This window comes from Varroa jacobsoni, unplaced genomic scaffold (assembly GCF_002532875.2).
Source record: "Varroa jacobsoni isolate VJ856 unplaced genomic scaffold, vjacob_1.0 scaffold_806, whole genome shotgun sequence".
NCBI classification, from domain to species: Eukaryota; Metazoa; Arthropoda; class Arachnida; order Mesostigmata; family Varroidae; genus Varroa; species Varroa jacobsoni.
In genome coordinates, this window is record NW_019213708.1 from 34,115 (window position 1) to 56,933 (window position 22,819).

Consider the following 22,819-nt stretch of genomic DNA (forward strand, 5'->3'; position numbering starts at 1 on the left):
ATCGGTATACATACATATATTTCGTATTTTTCACGAAAGCGTTCGAATACGTTTGGTGAAGATGTTTTAACAGTCTTAACCGGTGAAAGAATATGTTGCCAAAATCTTCACCAGTAACATCTAGCACTAGACATGTGTCCCTTTGTTCGCTCAGCGTAAGTTATTTCTGTGCGTATATACGCTAAGACGCTCATAAATTACGTAACACTACTAGTCATCCGCAATACGGATATGTACGTTGATGATACACAGTTTACCAGGCTTTTGTGTAGGGTACGTTTTTCCGCAAATGGCGCACATCAGAATCCATGCAGTCAGCAGCCGGTTGTTCTTTCGACGTTTTTACAAACTGATTTGAATCAAGAATCAGCTGTACACGGCGAAAGATATCGACGCGTTGGTCTATCGGGAGAAATAATAAGCACGATAACACTAGCGCAGACCAGAGCGTCGCTGGCACCAGACGCTGACGATGGCGAAATGCACGTTCTAACGCGAAATCCTAAGTATCGGCGCAGCACTGACTGACGTATGCTCTTAATATTATCACCACCGTCATCAAAACCCCCGTTAGGCAGTTGAATCATTGGTGGTTGCTAACGAAAGGCCAGATGGCGAAATACAATATCGCCGTTAGGCTGAGTTTACCGTGCAGAGGTGGAACATTGGCACACCCCATTCGGGCGTTGGCGCCGCTGCTGCCAACATTTTTCGAACTCTGAACGGATCCCGACAGCGTACGCAGCAGCGTTACGCATTACAGAATCTATTAATAGCACAAGTCTCTCGACAAGAGCAGCTTATAGTACCGATACGGAGGCCTTCGGTCGTACAGCGCGGAGTTTAATACGATGCTAACGAGACGACGATGGTATATGGGAGCCGAAACCACGTAAGTTAGGTTGCCTTTTAAGGGTCTTTGTTAGCGGTCGCGTAACACATTTGCACACGTTTCGCACATGAACGTACATGCAAAATATATCTACACCCTCTGATCTGGCTCGGTCTACTAGACAAACGGGTCATCTGAAGCACACGATTCAAAGCACTGCTTCTGGCAGCACCTGGTAGCGAATAAAACACCTGTACAATATGATTACAGTTTCTCCAAGGTAGATATAGCACAACTATCCAAGAAAATAACGATCTGCTCTGCAAAATTCTATGAACGCCGTTTATCCAAGCGATTTAAACAAACAAATCGCCTGTCTATACCTGGCCACTGTACACTTTACAAGTTTTTGTGTCTTACGTCATTCAGCATTTGCTACTGGCGAAACGTATGCTTTTTCAGTGTATTTCAATTACGATCATTGTTATCGTGTAATTCATGAAGTAACTCATGTTTTGTTTACATCTAACTTACGTGACGGCATCAAGCGAGGTAAGCGGGGCGTAACGAAAGTGTCGATTTCTACAAGGCTGTAGCACAAAACTGACGCGCGCCGCAGAACACTGCCGTAATTTTTCTTTGTTTCTGATGAACGTTAAAGATGACGCTGTGTCACTAGTCCGTAACAATAAACGAATCCACTCTATACGATTGATGAAATCGCTTATAACCATATTTTACTCTACCTATGGAGGTAAACACATACGTCCATATTGCCTTCATGATAGGCTATCTTCGCACCTTCTGTTCACGATTGCTTTGCATGATTATCTGCAGCTATACAGACCCACTAATATAACAACAGAAAACTTAACGAAAACCGTAGTGCTAAGTGGCAATGGCTGACAACTTTGCTTCCCGTTAAACAAAAGCTATTTTTTATAATTAACTTTTTCGTAATCTTTTTTCAGTTAAGTTTGTTGAAATACACGACATACTATTCTACATGCTGCTGGTACTTGATCGTTTCATCGATAATTGCGTTTAAATAAAATTATCAATGCTGACAGATAGGACAGGACGATGACAGGAAAGATGAAACGGCTGAGAACAATGTAACTTATCTAAATATCAATGTCAACGATGACTGATGCCATAGCAAAAAACAAGCTACGATGTCAACCAGACTAAGCTTTGTCATCCAAATCCGTGTAAAAGCAGTTCCAAAAGATGAAGAAATTTCCATACCACTCGTAACAACGTTTCACTAATTTGATCAGCTTAATCCTGAACACAGGTACACCGCTATTACGGGTAGATCTTTTCGACAATACAGACACGGAACGAATCGGTTCCGCCGTAGATGCGGATCCGCCGGACGTCGTCCATAAATACTGAAAAATTAAAAAAAAAAACACGAAAATTGACATATTCGTCAGGTTGAACAGCCCGTATAGATGTCACCCTGTGTTGATAACGTTTATCTACGAATCGCAAATGGCAAAATAATATACTACTTAAAAAGTAATAACAGTGGGGTCTGAAATCAATAACGAGATGGCACAGGAGCCAGCAAGCGTCTGCGACAATTCTAGTTTAATTTTTTTTCCATTTGTCCCTATCGAACGATTTCTAGCTATTTAGATGAGCCACGGTCAGTAACGGCAATGGCCATCAACTTGTAATATTACAGATTGAACTATCTATGTTTCTGTCACAGTGTTAAAGTGACGGAGAGAAAAAAAACATCGGGGAAAATTGTATTTTATCATTGAAAATGTATAGTCTATTGACATGGATGGGCTGTTGCGTTTCGGCTTAATCGACCTATCGATTGCTTCCGTAAATATATACAGACACGAATAATATTGGATATAATTCTAGAATCGATAAGTATGCTGCACCCAGTAGATTGACCTATAGTATTTGTTACTCGTATTTAAGCGAGGGTTTATACGCTAACTTGAACAATGTTTAAATATCGTCATCCAAAACAAGAACTGCTGAAGATTTCCGTATTTCGGATTGCCTAAATCTCGTCAAAATAACGTTTGAACTTAATCTTAAATAATAAGAGAGACCTAACTAGATATAAAGCAATCGCGTTAATAAACATTTAGAATTTCCGGTGGAGTCGGATTATTGTAGCTACCTAATTTTCCCCCCTTGTCACTATTCGCCTGGACGTCCGCATGCAGTAACAGATCTTACGACACCTGTCGAAGCACAATATGTTGAAGCTATGAGAAATAGCAGCAGAAAACTAGCATTCCTTAGCCAGAATTTACACGCAGTATGACGAGGCATATAGGCTTAGAAGTCCGGCGGGCGTCTACGGTAATCCTAGTTTGATTCCTTTGGATCCTTGAAAATACTTCAGTAAAGCTCGGTGCAACTCGCGCGCAAGTGGCAATACAGTGACAATTAGCTTCGTATATTTGCAGCGGTCAGATTAGTAGCCGTGTGCAATGTATATCCGAAATATGTTTCGTTCTGCCTCGTAGTCAGTCTGCCGCTGAGCATTGTTTCAGTTGATCGGGCCTGATCTGCTATTGTCTTTGTTGTCTCTGATGAAATCTTTTGTTAGCCACCTACTTGGTTCAAACAGAAGTCGCGTTGTAAGCAATATCCAATGGATGGATACAAGGATGTTTTCTCGCTGAAGTAGCTACGTCAGATGGTTACCCCAACGACATACTACTTATTTTAATCACTTCCTGCACTAGCCAAAATCACGACTGCTTGACGTTGTGCCACAAAGTGGCTACTTCATAAGCTGACAGTTTAGCGAAAAACGGACAGAACGATATTTCACTGCTGCACCAGCAATGGCGAAGAAGCTATGGGGGCATTCTATCTACCACACTGTTGGACTGGCTCTATTTGTCGCTCTTTGAATTCAAAGAAACTTATATGGGTTTGACAGGCGAACTGATTTTATTTGATAGACAAAGCCCCTTTATTACGGATTACCGGAGCTGCCCTTCCGTTCCCTGCAAGCAGAACCCATTAAGCAAACTAAACATGATGCTACACGCTAAGTATAAAGAATGTTTAGTAAAAGCAGGTAAGGGGGTAAAATTCCAGATGATGAAGACACTCAAATCATGCATAACTTCTTCGGCTGGGAAACAATCAGAGCATGGGCATTTTCCTAACTCCTTGATCATTGCAGGAACCATGAAGATGACCATCGACTCCTAGAAGAAATATAGACACCCATAGATGGGTGCGTCAGTCTTCTAGCAGACAGGTACGGTTCGTGAAATGGCAGTTGTGTCATTAAATATATAAGGATGTAATCGATTAAAGCTAACGCAACAATTGCCCGTATGCAAATGTTTTGCGTCTACATAAAAAGGTACCCATTCTCTTATTAGCAGAACATATATGTCTGAATATGTACGTTTTAGCGTACATATACCTCTTGAGATGAAAAAAACCTTGTACAAGGTTTTTTTTTATTGGTCCGAATGCTCAACTACGAGGACGATACGTTCTGAAATGAAGCGGAGCGTCCAATATACTGGTGTGACTTCAGAGTAAAGATTTTCTAATTTACATATCTTTGTTGAGTTCATTTGTCTTTCTAGCCAGTTTAGCTTCTGCTGTTGCACTGCTTCCGTAGTAAGAGATCTCGATTAATTCTACTAGCGAGCGACAAAGTAAAGGACAACTATCTGCTATTTTGCAGAGCTGTCCCTCTATTGTATATATAGATAGGCAGGACGTCCACCCTCGGTTCGACGGTATAAGGTGCACACGGTTTCTCTAGTTCCTAGCAGATCCTCTATATATTGTAGCCAATATCGGCGTTGTCGGGGGGTCAATATAATGACGCTTGACCACCTTCTACAGGACTTTCTGATAATTAATCGATGGACGTATTGAAAATGACAAAAAGTACTTATATGAAAATCAATCTCACTAGTAGTATGTTTGACATTTAATGATTAAGCAATCAAGGGCTTTTGTCACGTATCGGGTCCATCCGGCTCTGAAAGTTGGCTAAGTTGTAGATTGACTCTTCTGTCGTCGATACGTTATTTGTTTTCTTTTCATTTTTGTTATTGAGATCTGTGTTTTTATGCAAAGATCGTTGATTTTTTGATGTCTTCAGTTTCCTCAGCGGGATGTGTACACTGCTATGTTCAGACATCAGATCATTGTGTTAGCAGTAACGGTGGGTTGACACCCATCCCATTCCATTCAATCAACGCCTCCCTGCGGCAAATGATAACTTCATTTTTTCTCTTTTTTTTTTGCCAGCACGTGGCATCGCAACACCGACGGTATACCATGATAGTAGCATCGGACAAACCCGCAGCCATAGGCGAGTAAGCTAGCTTTCGGCCGAATTACCATCGAGATGTGACATCGTTTCGGTTGCTCATTATCTTTCTAGTTTTTTATGTGCACGGTATTTTTTTTTTATCAAAGCATGCACATATTGAAACGAATATTCTGCTGCATCGTAATAATTGTACCTGTCCTGTGGACTTTGACGACTTTAAGCCTGCCCCTAACAAAAACGGTACATTCTCGAAACAAAGACGTGCAAAGCGTCGTGGCTTTTTTTTTGTTTGGCTTTGCAGCAAAGATTCTTTTATCATACATACACGGTAACGTTCACCTCCTTATTCTGCGTGTGCATGCAACATGTGAAATGCTGTATGACGCGTCCGTGGGTCTCCTTGGGCTGGATTGTTGACAAAAAAAAATCGATTGCCACCTGTGCATCAGCCAAAAGGTTGGACAACGGTGTGTAGTCGTAGCTTTCTACATTTTATAAAAGGATGTGCGTTTGTCTGCTCTAGCAGTGCTGTTCGGCATCTGTCTCGCATGAGTCGAATAAACTATGAAAATAAATCAGCTGCTGATCTATGAAGTAGCGTTCACACAGTCGCTCGCTAGCGGACGATGCTATGCATGCAGTGCGACAACGCGCAACTAACCAGACGATCATCGAGCTTACTGCTTGAAGACTTCGTTCGGTGAGAAGATCGCCGCCGGCTCGATATCGGAAAATCAGACCCACCTAGAAAGGACAACGTTTTTTCATCGAATAAATAGAGGCAGTCCAGGAGATAATTCTAGTTCAAGCACAACAAAGCCAGCGTCGTTGATGTTTTGCTGATTTTCCTATGACCTAAATATGTCATATCATAGAAAAACATAACTTGGAATGTTGTAGAACGCATTTGGAACGCATTAAAGTACGCTTTTTATGGGTTTTCAAAAAGACAAATAGAAAATACCTCGTGAAATATTGTCGCGCGTTAAATATGCGTTCTTTATAGATTCGTTCGTACGGAGATGATGATATCGTATGCTAGAGTCTAATGACTGAGGAGGTCAGCACATGGCAACGCTTCCCTGATGAATCATTGCATGACTGATAGATTTGCCAACGTAAAACGAGCTGCCCCGATAATACATGCATCTCCATGGTATAGAACTCCGTTTTGTTTTTCGAAGTTGTTTCTATCGAAGTTATTGTCGTAACAACGATGACAATAAAGGCAGCAGTGGCGTTTACCTATATTCCATATGCGCCACCATAGAATGGACTGTGTATAGCTGTAATGCAAAGGCGTACCGTTGCCCCTAGGGGCAACCAGTCTGGGACGCCAGCAGCAAAAGGCAGCTGAATTTTGGAATTAGAAGAAAGGATAGATAACCAACGAAAGGCCAAAACCATAGCACGAAGTTACAATTGTAGACGTATCGGAATTGTAAACAACATGTCGACAAACTATTGCATGGCATACAGGCACGAACTTTGAAGTGTATAGGATGAAATAGAATACTGATTTTATATATACATACAGGTGAATGTACATCATGCATTTCTATGTGCCGCTGAGTGCAAATAGGCTAAGGAATAAACATACATGGGGCTAGTTCCCCGGGTCGGATGCAGTACGAATTTGTGGGTACAATACGGCATACAAAAGCGATCAGTCGACCAATCAGCCGATCAATAAAACAACAGTGCTCGAACGATGGTCAGGCGCCAGCAGAGGAATCAGAGTACAATGCCAGCACCGTTAATGGCAGTCTGGCTGTGATAGAACTAGTGCAGGGAAGCAATAAGCTGGCACTGGCTGAATTGAAATAAATTGCTATATGATTTACTCTCAGTAGGTAAGACAACGCATGTACGTACGTACGTACGTGCAGATGACACGGCATATTAAGTTGTTGTATGTGAGAAGATGAGAGGAAGCTGATGCATCAGCTGGCGACCTTTGTCTAAAATGGCAAAGGTCAACTAAAACACGTTGCTATAAGAGGAAATAATCTTCCGAAGAAAGAAATAGGAGAAAAGTAAAATGTAGATTTGTTACATTAGGGATGTGATCGAGGCAGCCGTAACACAATGACTGAAAAGGTACAATAGACAAATACCATACACTAGCAGCCTAGATGTCCGGCGACATTCGGCCGATTCGTCGCAATAGTGACCGGTCAAAGTGCGGTCAGAGCGACTAATAGTATAACAATGATTAACTGGCCTACAACGATGGCTCTATACAAAGCATTAGCCACTTATTATTGAGATTATTAGGGCAAATTTCGACATTTTGAAAAAGCTGCCCGCTAACAACGACCCGAACTGTTGCAATCGTACGTAAAAAGGTATCGGATTAAAGAAACGCATCATGCGGTGCGTCGCGAACCCGTTAAGCTATAAGGTTACATGGCGTCATGACGTTTCGAATGTTCAGCGCTATAAGTCAAATAGGACACTAACAAAACGGAACGTTTTTTAGCTTCTGCAGCCAAATGTAAATTAGAATGTTTAGAGGCCTAAAGGTACTACTAAATGCATTTATTCATATTGATCCTCACTCATAGTATCATATATGAGCCATCTCCGTTCTAACGTGCTCAAATCTACGTTTGATCGATCTTAGGACCTATTTTTTTTTTTTTTTTTTTTGAGTTAGCTTAATTACCTCGACAATCTGACAACATCTTTTACAGAATTCGCAGCATAAGCACTTTCGAAATGGCTAAAAAGACGACAGACGTAAGTTAGTTGAGGACTTCCCGAGTTAAAAAATCGAAATCCGATTTAATGAACGCCATTACATCAGAAACTACGAAGATAGGATTTAGTAAACTCAGCCTAAAGTGGAGCTCAGGTCCACCGTCCAGTCGTTGCAACACTATCACTGTATACAAATATAAGGGAGAATAACTAATCCTTTTTCATACACAAAAATCAGTTTGTTTCAACTATAGAAAATAAATAAAGACTATAAAGAAAATACTTAGGGACCCATGCCAGGAACTTCTCCATCTACTCAACGATAGAGGAAAGGAGACAGTTTACAATCCTCGTCAATTTGTCCTTTCGGCTTATCTTTTGCTTTAAGCGATATCGCAATGTTGCCAAATGGCACTGAAATTGAATAGGCTCGACCGTCAAAAGTTATACAATGACCAGCATACGATTAAGCAGACGAAAGGATCTGCGTTGAGCAGGATCTTCAACTGAATCAACTACTGGTCCGTCGTTGATTTCTCTTGATTCTTCTATGATTTCTATCTTCCTCATATTGGCGACATTAATGGCAACCTGGAACAAAGACAATCAAGAAAAAAGTTGATACCTTTAGGAAACCTGATGGCCTCCAGAAAGCCGGGAAGTCCAATGATCAAGATAGGTTGGCAGGATAGTGGTCAAATCGGCTACATGATAACATCATGTCATAGCGTGTGGAACATCCACAGTCGCGGAAAAGGCAACTGGACCCTTGTCACTGCTAGGACGCGACGAGGCACCGCCTCTCACAAAGCAGGGATGCTTGAAAGTCAAAAGGCGGCAGTGATATACTACTGTCGATGCTATTGGTAAGCGCAACAGCAATGAGACGGAAGTATTCCATCTGATCTGATCTGCCACGTGTGCAGATTGACAGCGGAAGCCACAACACGCTGTTAGCAGAGCTATGGCTAGGTGTGGTTATATCAGAATTGGTGCGCCCATCCGCATCTAACGTATGTAGAAAATGGGGCAATGTGTGGGTGGTGCAGAACGGGGTCGCCTCTGAAAAACAGGTAAAAAAAAGAGTTGACGGATGCGGTCAGATAATTATTTAGAATATATATAAAATTAGGTATTTTGAAGTGTTGCCAGTAAAGGATAGCTGTCCAAAGGCAACCAGAAGGAACTAAGAAGAGTGCGGATAGAGCTGCGCGTTTGTATCTACAATAGTGCTCCAGGATATGCTCATGACTTTGTTGAACTTTTTTGTATGTAACATTTGTATACAGAACAATGAAATATAATGTATAGAAACCCAATAACTATTGATCTTGGCCGGACAAAATGTCACTCCTTGGTTAGATGATAGTTAGAGTCTTGCACATTTTTGATAGGTAAAGCCTATGCGGCAACTATCTGTGTGATGTACACGAGAATAAAGTGTTATCTCTGAAAAACACGTTATAGATAAACTTATTAGTGGAAAGAGATAGGAACTGCTAAAGACGATATGAAGAAGCTGTAAGTTTATTTGTAAGTTCTTTGTTTGATAACACCAGTTTACGATGAAGCATGATAGAGTTTTGTAAGGACGCGTAAAGTTTGTAAAGTAATATCATTACTTAGAGTGCGTTAAGCGATTTATAAACGCTAAATCGGTGGTCTTTTGCCTTTAAAATAACACTGTATGCTATACGTTAGATGAGTGGGTTCCTGCAAACGTTGTTTGCAGTAAAAAGGAAATGCGTGACGACTTAACGACGTCACGTCTCCAACGTGTCTCCAGTATGCAAGCGGACCCTGATTATGTCGGACCCACCAATCATTGCTCGTTTTTCCGCGTGGTCTCTGAATACGAACCCGTTTCAGTGGTTTTCGGAGACGGTGGGTTAGAATCGTGCTCATAGAAGTAGAAGTAATAGGCCATTGACTGTTTACTGTGTTGGCTGCAGATATCAGAGTCGGTATGTCACGTGATGTCGAGGTAGGCAAGTGCCTACATCAAACCCCGAGTGTGGTCACGTAAAGCGCCGCGATAGCCGATACTAAATTCCTTCGGGACACCCGAAGGGTGTTATCGTGTACATATCGTATTACCTCAACAAGGACCAAGAAGAAGCGTGGCCCCGATTCTCGGTTCCCGGCACAAATTAATGACAGGACCGTAAGGATTCGACTCTTGTCGCTGTTCCCTTCTGAAGCAAAAGCCCCCTGCACCTACGCGTACGGTCAATATAGTCATGCACGATTACCTTGACACCGTTGCAGACACCTCTGATGTCAACGAACCGTGTAAATTTTTTGTCTCACAATGCTTCGTGGTGATCTGCGATGCTTATACTTTTTATATAATTAGCCAGCTTTTCGCTTCTTCGATGATTTTATGGAACGTGAATACATCAATAATGTAAGAAAGACAAATTGAAACTATGGTAAAGTGTGCATTATAATGTGTGCATATTTGAATAATAACTAATAGTATATAAAGCTATTTCTGGTGGTTTATGCGCTATGTTGGGTTTTGGTCTCAAGTTTTGTTAGTATAGACCTGCTATCAAAGATGTCTAGATCCACGGAAGCCTAAATACAGGTGCTAGTGAAAAGTATAGAAAACATAGATATGCGTAAACAACCAACCAATGTCTGTATTCGCCAAGGCTTACCTTAGACAACCACAATAGGACGACGATTTTACCAAAAACCAGTGACCTTCCCTTTCCGCTCCGTCTGCTTTTTAATCCACTCTGAAGTTTGATTGAATCGCACATAGTCTTATACTCACTTAGCTGCCTCACTATATATCTGACCTTCGTTTTCCCTCCTGCGTATTCCATCCAACTGACAACTGTGCTTGTATACTACAAAAGTCAAAGGTGACGAGTCGCTGTTCTCATAAGGTAATCCTCATGTTTCTTGACACCCGTACAGACTTCTCACCTTTGAGAACACCGCCTCTAGACTCCGCTATTCTCGTGTCAGGACTTCTTTACATACTTCCCTAAAGGCAATGAATTATCCTAGGATTTCGAACAAGTTCTTGTAGATCGGATCTCTGCTTTCGTCACTTCTTCGTCTACCAGCTGGACGAATTTTCCCCAAGAAGCCCCACTAATCTTCACTTCTCGCATGATGTCTGGCGGCAAGCCCGTCCGCCACCACTACTGTAGTAGGTCTGTAGTAAATCGTAGCTGTAAGGAGCCTGTCTATATGAAGTGGCGACGAAAAAACAGAAAGACCAGAAAGCCTTCGTTTGCTCCTGTTTCCTAACATGATGAGAGTTCCTTCTCTCATCCTCACGCCCGATTTGTACGGACGTTATCTCCGCTAGCAGGATGATCAACTGGTATAAGGCAGGGGAAAAAGCTTCGGCTAGGGAAAGGACGCCCGTTGGCATCCGGCACTCTCCTTTGGCAGAAGAAAGCTACGGGCTTCAGTAGGCAGCAAGCAGTCTTCTGCAAAACCCGAAGGAAAACGAAAACTTAAAATGGCATCAAGTTTTTTTTACGTTGCAAGCAATTGGGGGCTGATGTTTTAGGCAAAGCTGCTTAATAATGAGATTGTCAACCTGCTTGATCGTTTCTTCTTGGAGGAACAGCAGAACGGACACCGCTGGCACCCCAGGAGCCTAACACAGACTTATCGGTTAAGTGTTTCGGACGGCTTGCCGAATAAAGTTCCACCTTTATGATAACGATGCATAGATGCCGTTAGTCGCAAACGTTTGCGACCAATTCGTATTCATATTTACCTTTCTCGGCAACAATCATTTAACCATTTGGTCTAGGTCATATATGCAGTTGTTATTGTGTTTGGAGTTCAAATGGCATCCATTTACTGCCGCCTCTTCCACTAGCTGCAGAGATTTAATAAAGCAAATATCGCCTTATGGACGATCTCGTTTTAGTCATTCTTCAATTATAAACCTGAAAAACAATGAAGTAAGTTTTATTAATCTGAATTCTTTAATTTATTGCATTTTTTTTTTTATTATCATTATAGATGACAAAATTTTGCGTATTTATGTAATAGCAGATTATTTTTTTAGCGTCCGCTGTATTGATACGAAAAATTATAAAGTTTGTTGTCGCATAAATATTCTCGATGAACAGTCAGTTACTTTTCTTTATATTTCCTGTAGATTGATAAATTTTTTTTGAGCAATGCTTCTTAAATTTAAAGAAAGCCAAGTTACATTTTGCCACACCAACTTACTATAGCAGCAGCAGCAGCAGCAGCAAAAGTACCACCATAGACTTGACAATAAAATAGATCGGATGTTTCGTACATCTGTTTTTTTTTTTAAATTATTAACAAAACAATTGTAATAACATGTGAAAATATTGATCAGTGGATGCATTTCTACTATTCACACGGTACTAGGGTAGTCTCATCGCCTAAATTCATACTTATCTAACATTCATTAACTTACTCAAAGCCAATAACTCATATATTCCATGGTCATTTTACAGAGAACCGTACTGCCCAAGAGGAAATTTTGTCTGAATCCTTCAATCAAGCGTCATCTCAGCAAAAACAAGATGTCGGTTCTTGTTAATAAATAAACATCAAAATATAGTAAATAAGATGAAAAATAAAATCAGATACGAATCGATTATTGTTGTGTTACTCGATATCGTCGAAGAGGGGATTCTGTCGGTGTTTGTTTTTATTACGCCGCCAATGCCTGTTGAACGATATCTTCGATTAGCCTTTTGCTTGTTTTGTCAGGTTGTCTACCGAATCGCAGTGATCAGTATTTTATCTTGCTGAGTCCGACTTGCGTTAAGCTAGCTCCGGATTTTTGCCACACGTATCTGTGGCAGTGGCGGAGCTACCCAATGACCGTTGTTTATTTACTTCTGAACGCTTTCCTGTTGCCATTGTTACCACTGCTGCTGCCGCCGTTGTTTCATTTGAGAATTCGGCGAAAAGATTGTACACGGGCAAACATCGATACAAATTGAAATGCGCCAACGCGTGTGTATCAATTCAGATACACACGTAGTAGGTGTAAACACAGTGCGGATTCGAATTTTTGCGCCAATATCCACCAACTGTTTTTAGTCCTGATACTATTAATGATAGGACCGGCGGCAAATCTCCGCTTGTATATTTAGCCGAGGAAGCTCGCAGGCACCAGGAACGTAGCCGAAGTCGACTAACGAACTCAGGTTCTACAATCGTACTATAGTTCTCCTAATTCTGTTGCGTTTCTTTCCTTTCGTCAAAAAAACTTCTGATTTACAGCGATGCGAATGACTCAGAGAGGACTAACAGGCTAAATGGACCGAGCTTGGATTTTTAGACAGCTCTCAACTGATCTAGTTCGTTCTCCTTCGGTATGCGTTTCATCTCAGTGTGATAGACTATGTAGAACAGCCAGGAACTGCACCTCGGGGCCTGAAACCGTTTCGCGCTATGTTTCCAATGCAGGTACCTATCTAGCAGCCACTCCGACTTTTGCCGACCAGATGCCAATGATCTAGGCGTGTCGGAGAATTCGCCATACTTTAACCGGATCCACTTGTTACCTACCTACCTACCTACCTATAGTTTCTTGTTAGTTAGTTCATGGTGAAGATATGCAATCAGACAGAGAAGAACGGCCTCATCCAGGATGGGCCCGTGAACAAATGCATGGTCTCGCATTTGAGCAGTCGCTATTTTTTTTGTCCCTCGGATCTTTTTTTTGCTTTCTCTCTCTCTATCCGTAGTGCTCCGTTGTTCCAAGTGAGAACTACGAATGAAAACTGGTTTTTTCGTTGGAACGACACAGTCCAGCCGAGTGTAGCCTAATCAAGGGATTGCTGGACGTTACGAGAATAGCATTGATTTATGCAATATCTCACCCTATTAAAAATTCTTAGGTCAACTAACTACGATGATACAGTTACTTTCTAAGCTACAGCATTAGGTATATGAAGTTATTCTCCCCTTTTACAATGAGGTTTCACATGATTGTGTAAGCACCTCTGGCTGGACCTCACATCCTAAGATTTAGATGTATCAAATATAGTAAACAGAATACTCAGCTAGTGATAGCCGAATCTACTTTTGCCCGTTTGTTCGTTACTGACAAACTGCTTAATATTGCATTTTATCTCTGTTTAAGTGCCCAGCAAATGTAGTCGAAAACCTCAATCTGGCTCATTGAACTCAGTATTGCATATAAATAATAAAGAAAACTCCGTTGGACTAGCATGTATATATATATATATATATATATATATATAATATTATAGTAGGATAATCCGGATTTCCGTACAACCACTTTACAAGTTCAGTTTATAGCTAGTAAACCTACGCCTAAATCTAAGGTAGGTGCTTACCTTCAATCATGTGTGGACTTAAATATAAAAGGCTCACCTTTTTACAGTATTATACATTTGATCTGCTCAATGTTACAGGGGCATCCAACTGACAAAAGCCCAGCAAAGCCCTTCATTCGACAGTACCGTGTGACGTTCGCAATTACTATTAATTTGCGTCCTCCTTCCTAACACAGTCAACAGAAAGGGATACCCAACGGCTCTATGGATGCCTGACGTTTTCACTTACGGATTCGATAGTAGTTTTTTTCTCATACATCGCACGACTTGATACATTTCTGGCTGTGCTTCTTTTTAAAAAAGGTGTACATCGAGTACTGGTGATTCATCTGTGATTATGGAGGCGTTCCGACTTGAGAATACTTGTTAAGTACACGTAAATATGCCTTCATCGTGCTTCGATATCCCTGCATTTCCATTATATGTTAGGATCGAAGCAAATCGTAGGCCATTTTATACTTGGCGTAATGTGTCCCCCTATGTACAGTATCTATTGTAAGCGCCGTTATAGTTCTATTGGCTCTTTCATAGGAATTCTACCATAAAAGCTTCGGCACATAATAGTGACAAGTCACAATACGTATAGACATTGCAGGTTGCTTCTGCTGTCAAGCGAAAAAGGCCAGTAGCAGTATGATATGTTTATGACAATGGGGAGGTTACGGACCCCAACTCGAAAATACGCTTCGTACATTAATTATGTATCGCAGAAAAACTTTGCCTATCTCTTGGATCGTAAGTGATCTCCTGCTAGATCTTAGATACGAAAACACTCTTTCTGACAAAGCTCTCAGAAGTTAATTCACGTTTGTTGCGGTAATAAATTCCTGGAGGCTGCAAAATAAGGGCATCCAAGGAGCATATATATATATATGCCAGCAGATTGTTGGAGTCTCAGTTCATTCCAAATTAGATCTGTGTATGAGCAAAATAAGGACCTCGGATCGCACCAAAATGCAACGGGGCCTGATCAGCCTAAATAATTTGTGCTTACGTATCTTAGTTTTCGTGTAGTCACGCGTAGCTTCGTCCTGTACTCTCATTATTATGAGTATTCATTATTTTCTTCTGGAGATGGCTGCATTTCCAGGCATGTACATACTTATACCGGAATACATAGGAACATGTAACTTTTAAAATTGTAAGGAGTTGTGCGACTCTGTATAACAGTCGCTCCATGCTGTACTGCTATTTTCAATCGAGCCTATGTCCTGAGTGCAAATTCAAACCTTTTAGAGTTTTTTTTCCAAACCAAATCAGCTGCTCCTTTTTTCAGTTGGTTATGTAAAAAACCGATAATTCGAGCCCCGTAAGTGTAACTTAAAGCGTTTCATTGAGGTCTTAAATGGTTACATTGGCAGTTTACGGGCGGATACTAGAATGATGGCTCACAATGTCGCGGAAAGTTTTGCTTCACGCAATTGTATTTTACCTCTATAAACAGAATTACGTCACCCATCTATAACAGGTGACTGAAATGTTTTGTAATAAAAATTTAATCGTGATCTGTATAGAATCAGTGCTTCAGCAGTTGTGCCATTTATACATTTCTAACGGTTCCAAGACCGAAAATAATTTACAACACAGTTCTCACCTTGCTGCCAAAACGCTATTAGCAGGACAGCGTATGGTAAATTACATTCGCAGACGGAGGCCTTCAGGGCCGCAGGAGGAGGTTTCAAAAAAGGGACGAAAACGTTTAACGCTGCTAGGTAGCATGGCGCAAACGATTGAAAAGCCGGCCACCTGAGCGTCAGACGGTCACCTTGTGCCGGCAAAGCCAATACAACATTTATGGTATGTCAAACGCCGAATGCGAAACAGAAAGATCCGTCGCCGATGAATTTATCTGTTTTACCCCAGTGTAGGGAGGTGCACATGTAACTACTGGAACTTCATTTGTCAGACGGCCTGTTACGGAAGGCACGAACTTCGGCAACAGGTCTTAGCCGATCATTGTACCCGAAGAAGGAAAGATTTAAATATGCAGCGACTAGTTTCAAGAGCTTACTTCAAACTCGAGTAATCACATGTGTTTAGAATATATTCCACGTTCGGAGACAAGTCATTAGAAAATTTTACAGTTTACATGATCTGTCCACCCGTATCCAGTGGTTATCGCGTTTTTTTTTTTAATTTTTCTCAAAAATGTACGTGACAGTGTAATTTCGCGACAGCTCTATGACCCCCTAACCGAAACAGTGCACAACGCCCAAAATTTTCACAAGAAAACAAACCTTCCAATATATAATTTCTCCGTTATTGATCCTCTTTCGCGTAGAATGTAGGATTACTTAATCATTCATTGTAGCACATAAACAAAAAGAAGACATCAAATAAGAGAGTTACAATTGGCGCATTGTACCGCTTTCCTGGCCAATGTATTAACTAAGACAACTGTGTGCGACAATTGATAACGCTGTCGTCTCGATCATTTGAAAAGTTTATCGAAAAATCCACAAGTAGCCAACGGTGACCTTGTTACATGAGCATTCGCTGATCCCCTTTGTTCTTCAGTTTCAAGATGAATCGACTTGTTTGGGCATATCTATGGGCCATATAGAGACATGCAAAAGATTCCGAACCATCGGGATACAGAGTGCCCTTTCGGGAACAGGTAGATAGTAGATCGACGAGTTTGAAACTGACAAATAAGCGTTGCTCGACACTACTGCCTCGTATTATATGCAAGGGATTAAAATGCCACCTTGCTTTTACAACTATGCCAATGCACTTTAAACTTAGGTTCTACCCTGATCAACTGAAAACAAACATTAGCATGGTTTTCAGCTTTTGTTCGCCCGCTGCGGTGCTTAAGGGCAGAGAAACGACCGGACGGACGGACGGACTGACTGACGGATAGCCAAAGCCAGTCATTTAGAGCAGCGACCAAAAACGTAACTATCTATTCCTATGCGTATCTATTATCTACACCAACATTTCTATAGTATACATACAAAAAAATCGGAACGGCAAACTGCTGTGAAAGCTATTGACGCGTGTTTAATGTGCCTGTGGGAAAGAAAAAAAACATAATTCTGCAGTGCCCCTATGGTCAGACAGTTTGAAGAAACCTACTAGTTGTCCTTGTCTAATGGCAGCAGAGTGGAAATTCGCAGGATTTGAATGAAGACCGCACGTTTTTGTCTACAGATTTATATGCGGGGGCATATAGGATTAAGCCACCGATTCCGCAGCAGATACAGACAAATGGCCAGCCGACAAACACTGTATCATGTACAGGAAATACGTGTTTGGGGTTGTGTTGGGGGAGAAATGACTGGTTTAAAATGACCTCTATTTCACCGTTTTTAGCTTCTATACTGGAAAATCGAATTTACAAAGAAAGACAACTATAGTTATATTGACGATTTGCATAACCACCTACGGAACGGTTGCTGCCAATCGTCAGAACGATAGCAAGCCAAATGTTTCTGATAAGACGGAAATGTTTCTTAAAATAACGCGTTTATTATGACTCATTCTAATATTGATATGGAACCATCGAGCCGGAATTAAAATGAGATACAATTGAAATTTAATCACCTCTAGTAACGAACGAAAGCATGATACATACTACAGCTCTTTTTTTGATGATTTGTTATTTTCACTGTCAGTGGCCGAATTGAATGCCCATGGGCATCTAATTACTAGTAAATGATAGGGCTTCTCCTAGACCCGTTTTTTTTCTGACAGGCATGAAAGAACCTATAGCCAATACGCATTCGACGCCTATGTAATCATTCTTGTAACGCCGGTCTATAATGAACGAACATACTTCTCTCTGTATCGGATTAACATTTTGCAGCTTCTTTGTTCGATGTATCTTTTTGTTAATTTATTTTGCCAATATACCCCATGATGCAGATATTAGAAGAAATTCACGGTGCGTCGTATATACACCTGCACGTCTCGGCGATCGGTAAACGCTGTCCAAACGAACGAGGCAACCAATAAACTATACAGCTAAAAGGAAACGGAGCAACAGTGAAAGCAGCTATCTCTGCTGCACAAAGGGCTCGTGTCGGGTACGGGCTGCCAACGCGATTCGGGCCCGCGATGATGCAGTATCTTTTCTTGCGATCGATACCAGTGCAAATAGCTCGACATGTCTCGAAACAACGAAATCTTTTTACGATGGCAGAGGCGTGGGCGGTAGCAGCAGCAACGGTCGTGAAGAACATGTCACTCCCGCGCTGCATACAAACGTATGAAAAAACCTACGGAACAGACGTCCTAGAAGGAAATCGCGTGGCAGTTGATGAAGGGGTGCCAGTTACTCACTCGGCTGGTGTTAGGGTGGAAACAAGAACAGATTTGGAGGCTTTACAGCTGAATCAAATGAATAATTACAATAACAGAATAGTTTGTCGGCGAGTCCCACGGCAGGATAAGTGGGTAGATAAGATTAGATTGGCACGAATCCCACGGGCAAAGAAAGCGCCTGAGAGAAACACAGAGAGTGCGACGATTTTCGCTGATTCATTAATGGCTTTGGATACGTGAGAGGGTGCAGCGTCGTCATGAATGTCACAGATAACGATTTCGGATCGGGTGGGTTTGACCGCTGCAAACGGCTCATTGAACACGCGGTAGCAACGGCCGCAAGTTACACGCAGCTTCATTATTAACATGCGGTCTACAAGGCAAGTGTTATGAAACTGTTTTGTATACTCAGCGCTACCGTCGGCATAAAAGGGTACGCGACGACGTGAGGTCAACATGTAGGTAAGCTGTCAACTTTGAAACTTGATGGATATGCATATAGTGCTTATATTTCTGTCTGTGGATTGTCGATAACGTTCGTGGCTAGTCCGCTATCGCTTTTGTTATGATGAGGCAGCGGAGAATGGAATACTCGACCTTTTTGGAATACAAGCGTATTTGACCGGTCGCTCTTTTCGTGCTACACGTAGGCATACATAGATACATTTTTGTTGATAGTCTATATTAGGAATATAGAGTACCTGTTCTTTTCGTATTCGGATCCAATATATACTATGTATATTCCCAGACCAGATTCATCGGTCATCGAAGTTCAATTATCATTTCCAGCGATCACACAATCGCTAATGAATTAATATTTATGCGGTTTATTTCTAACTAACTCCACACAAAACTTCAGAAATCAATACACTGAAGCCGTATGCGTCTGTTCACTTAGCTCAACCTAAGACTCCCGTTCATAAATCAGCTAGCAAAGATAGAAACCAATTTTTTTCGAAAATGCCCACCCGCTATTATCAGATCTTGCCAGAGAGCGAGCGAGAGAGAGGAAGAAAGAGATACTGAGAAACGTAATTCGACCTTATGGGAGGACCGACCTTTGTTTCCTTTCTGACCTAGTTGGCCGCCACCGTTGTGGCAGCGATGGCGGTAACGTCAGCTGCAGCAGCAAAAACGTTTTCTAAATCTGATTGAATTCATTCCCTTTTGAATTCACCACCACTGCTAGGTGGATCACCGCCGCACCACGGTACGCGGTGGCGTCGAGGTCTCCGTGGTTCGAACGGCGATTTCGTTCGTTTGGGGTGCCACAGCTCCCCGAACCTCCGCTAGCTCCCTGCCTTTCTCCGTAAGCGAACCCTATTTGTTGATAACGGATGGTCGTATACTGTCAGTTGTTAGCTAGACTGACTGTGTTCACCTGTGCCATTCGGCAGGAAGTGGTAAAATTCGATAATACCATTCAACTGAATCGTAGTCATGGCTGTCGTCCCAATATCTAACCTATTTCAATTAGAGGCTGCCGGATGATTTCCAGGAAATTGCTATCAGAGGAAACTAGAATAGCAGGTTAGATCGCGGTGGTATAATCCTATTGCGTCTCGTATTCGTTTCGATCCACATTCATACGCCGTAATAATAGTTACTCGTCGTAGGTCAATGATATTCCCAGCGTGTTACACAAAAGTTTAATAGGGGCAAATGTCTATCATTTGTCGGTAATCATGCACGGGTTCGTTGTAGTTTAGTCGATGATGGGTGACACTGCATGCTTCCTTGTGAAGGCTGGCCTGCCCGACGGAGCGAAACGACCTCTGTCGATTGAAACTGTATAGGTTGAAAAATCTCGGGATGCTATATAGTGCCTAATCAATGCAATTTGGTATCGTATCTATATGAAATGAGAAAGGCAGATCTTGTTTGACTCCCAGCTTTTGCTTTCTTCTTTGTTTTATCCATTGTGATACTTATTTGAATTGGCTATTGGTTTACTGTCGCCTAAGCATACTAAACCCATACTGCTTTCAGATATTATTACTCAGACACGTGACTAGATATTCCTAAAAAAAGCCGAAATATCCTATGTACAGTGTAACCTCCTTATCCAGGCATTTAGTCAGTAATGCAACAGTTGTACATGTTCTATGTGCATTAAAAGTGGTTTCACGGCAAGAGATCTGCTGCTGTTCTTTGCATCGACTTACCAGCAATGCCCTACAAATGCCTTGCACTCTTTTTTATCTATTATATATTTGTTATTAATTTATTATTATAAATATATACATTATTTACTCAGCCTGCCCTTCCTGGATACTATTTTCTAAGCTACTCTAATTCGCAAAGCTGGGCCACCTTCTCTTGAGGTTATGGCCACAGGCAGCACGCGCGAGTCGGCCAAACCAACCAAACAGCCCAAAGCTGATGGCGAGGATAGCGCAGGGGTCTTTTGTGCCCCGAGATGCCCCACAATCTCAACATACCCCATTCGCCCCCATTATCTCGCTGTTGGTCATGAAGCGGTTCCCATTCACCGATATCTCTGTTCTAGGCAGGTGGGCACTGGCGGCACTTCTGGCGAAGAGTTCATTTCTCAAAATCTCTTTCGTATTGCTGGCCCATTATCATCATGCAAGATCTGAACGTTTTACGGAAAGCCGTTTGTCTTTGTCCAGTTCTCATTCTGTTCTTTCTTCTTTTCTCGAGGAACCTTTTCTAATGGAAGTAAGTGTTCTTTGTTCAGTTACCGGCGTCCCCGCTGCTACACAGCCAATAGCTGCCTGCATTTGCTCCAGTTAACAGCGACTTGAGGATCTTCGTTTCATTGTTTCATACGTTCGCACTTGGACTATCTTTCACATTGTGTGCTTACATCGTCGTTGTTTATGCTGATAGAGTCGTAGCGTCACCACCAAAACTCCTTTTAAAGGTGGCGCCACTAACGACAACGTTCAATGGCCGTTACTCGTGCTCTGGCCGAATCATTTCGATCTATGCTTGATGACGAACATTTATGGGGACGATTGGCAATGAATAAGCATTACCAATAGGAGTTACTGCACCGTATTATCTATGTTGAGTGCAATAGTGACTTTTTATGGACTGACGGCGGAGACAGAAGAAACAAACTAGCAGAAAGTGGGCAAATGCTGGTCCAGGCTGGGTTGATTTTTCCCGTTCAGTTGACCACCATTCAACACTGATGCAACGAACATTTAACAACAATAGATCTAAGTAATAAGCGGCCGATGATGCTATGCTTACTTGGACAATGTAGTACCTAATCAGATGTGCAACACTTATTGCTAGCAGGTAATGATACATGGAATATAGGCAATAGGAAAAATATTGTCCACAATTAGCATAGAACATTCTATCGAACGTATCGCTATCTAAAAGAGACCTTTATAGCGGCAGCGTGAGCATTACACTCGTCGAACTTTTGAGAGACTCCGGTTGTATGCCATTATGTTTTAGCCGAGTTTCTAGTACGTAGCTTACAACGATCGTTTTAAGATAGCATTTCGAGATTTGAATCTATATGGCGTTCCTTTCCCTTATATCAGGCTATTTTTTCTCATATTGTTAATTAGATGATGATTCAATGTTCTGACAGTATGTCAAGAAAGCGAGTTTTTGCATAGGGCTGGTATGCCCTAGCCCAAATGCTTGAAATGATACAACAATGGACAGAAAGTAAATCGCAGTGGATCAACATACCCAAGTTAATATTCAACAGAGGCTGTTTTCTTATAAGGTTAATGCCCGTCCTTCAAATGCATATGTATTCGAAAAAAATGGTGTAGCATCTATAATAATAAATGGAGCATTCCAGGGGGACAGGTAATGGGAGAGGGGCCGGGGGAGGGGAGTGGTAACAAAGCTGTAATTAATCCGTTTTTGTTCGTAGCAGTAAAAATGGAAACAATGAATAAATTAAAAAAACAAATATCTATCTTCATGCGTAGCTATTAACCATCGACAACGGTCTAACGTACAGTCCATGCTTCGTAGTAGATTTAAAATGGAGTAGTCAACTGATTCAAACAGATTGATATTTGTTGTTGCCGTATTTTACAAAACGTGTTTTTCCCAACGTATTTCCGTCGACGAAAATCAACCGCAGTCAAAAGTGATCTACCCCACGTCGCATCTAACAGCATAAATCAAGTACTTGATAGTTTTTAATAGAGCTCTATTTAAGCGCAGGTATCCACGCAGTCATAAACGGTACGAAGCGTGAAGTTCTGCTTAGACTAACAACGTAATGTTTTCGATCTAAGACTCATGTAATAGAAAGGGAGGGCAGTAGAAGGAAACGAAGTTCCCACTGCTATACAGCTCATATCCGTCTGCCCATTTAATCGTCTCAGAAAATTGGCCATTTCTATTTTATATAGCTCAACTTCGCATGGCTAGCCTGCATACACCTCTAGT

At 41.5% G+C, this 22,819-nt stretch overlaps 1 long non-coding RNA gene across 11 annotated transcripts in view; it reads right to left on the reverse strand.

Moving 5' to 3' along the window:
• LOC111263969 (uncharacterized) overlaps nucleotides 1-22,819 on the reverse strand; it is an 89,302-nt gene that overhangs the window by 21,262 nt on the left and 45,221 nt on the right. For 7 of the 11 annotated variants that reach the window (XR_002682567.2, XR_002682565.2, XR_002682569.2 and 4 more), the window contains 4 exons: nucleotides 11,578-11,752; nucleotides 10,493-11,281; nucleotides 8,455-8,891; nucleotides 1,743-2,226 (listed from right to left, as the gene is read on the reverse strand). This is a non-coding gene — a long non-coding RNA (uncharacterized LOC111263969). Of the gene's footprint in view, nucleotides 1-1,742; nucleotides 2,227-3,675; nucleotides 5,871-8,454; nucleotides 8,892-10,492; nucleotides 11,282-11,577; nucleotides 11,753-22,819 lie in introns of those variants that run through there. The other 4 variants (XR_002682556.2, XR_002682555.2, XR_002682557.2 and 1 more) reach the window with 3 other exon arrangements.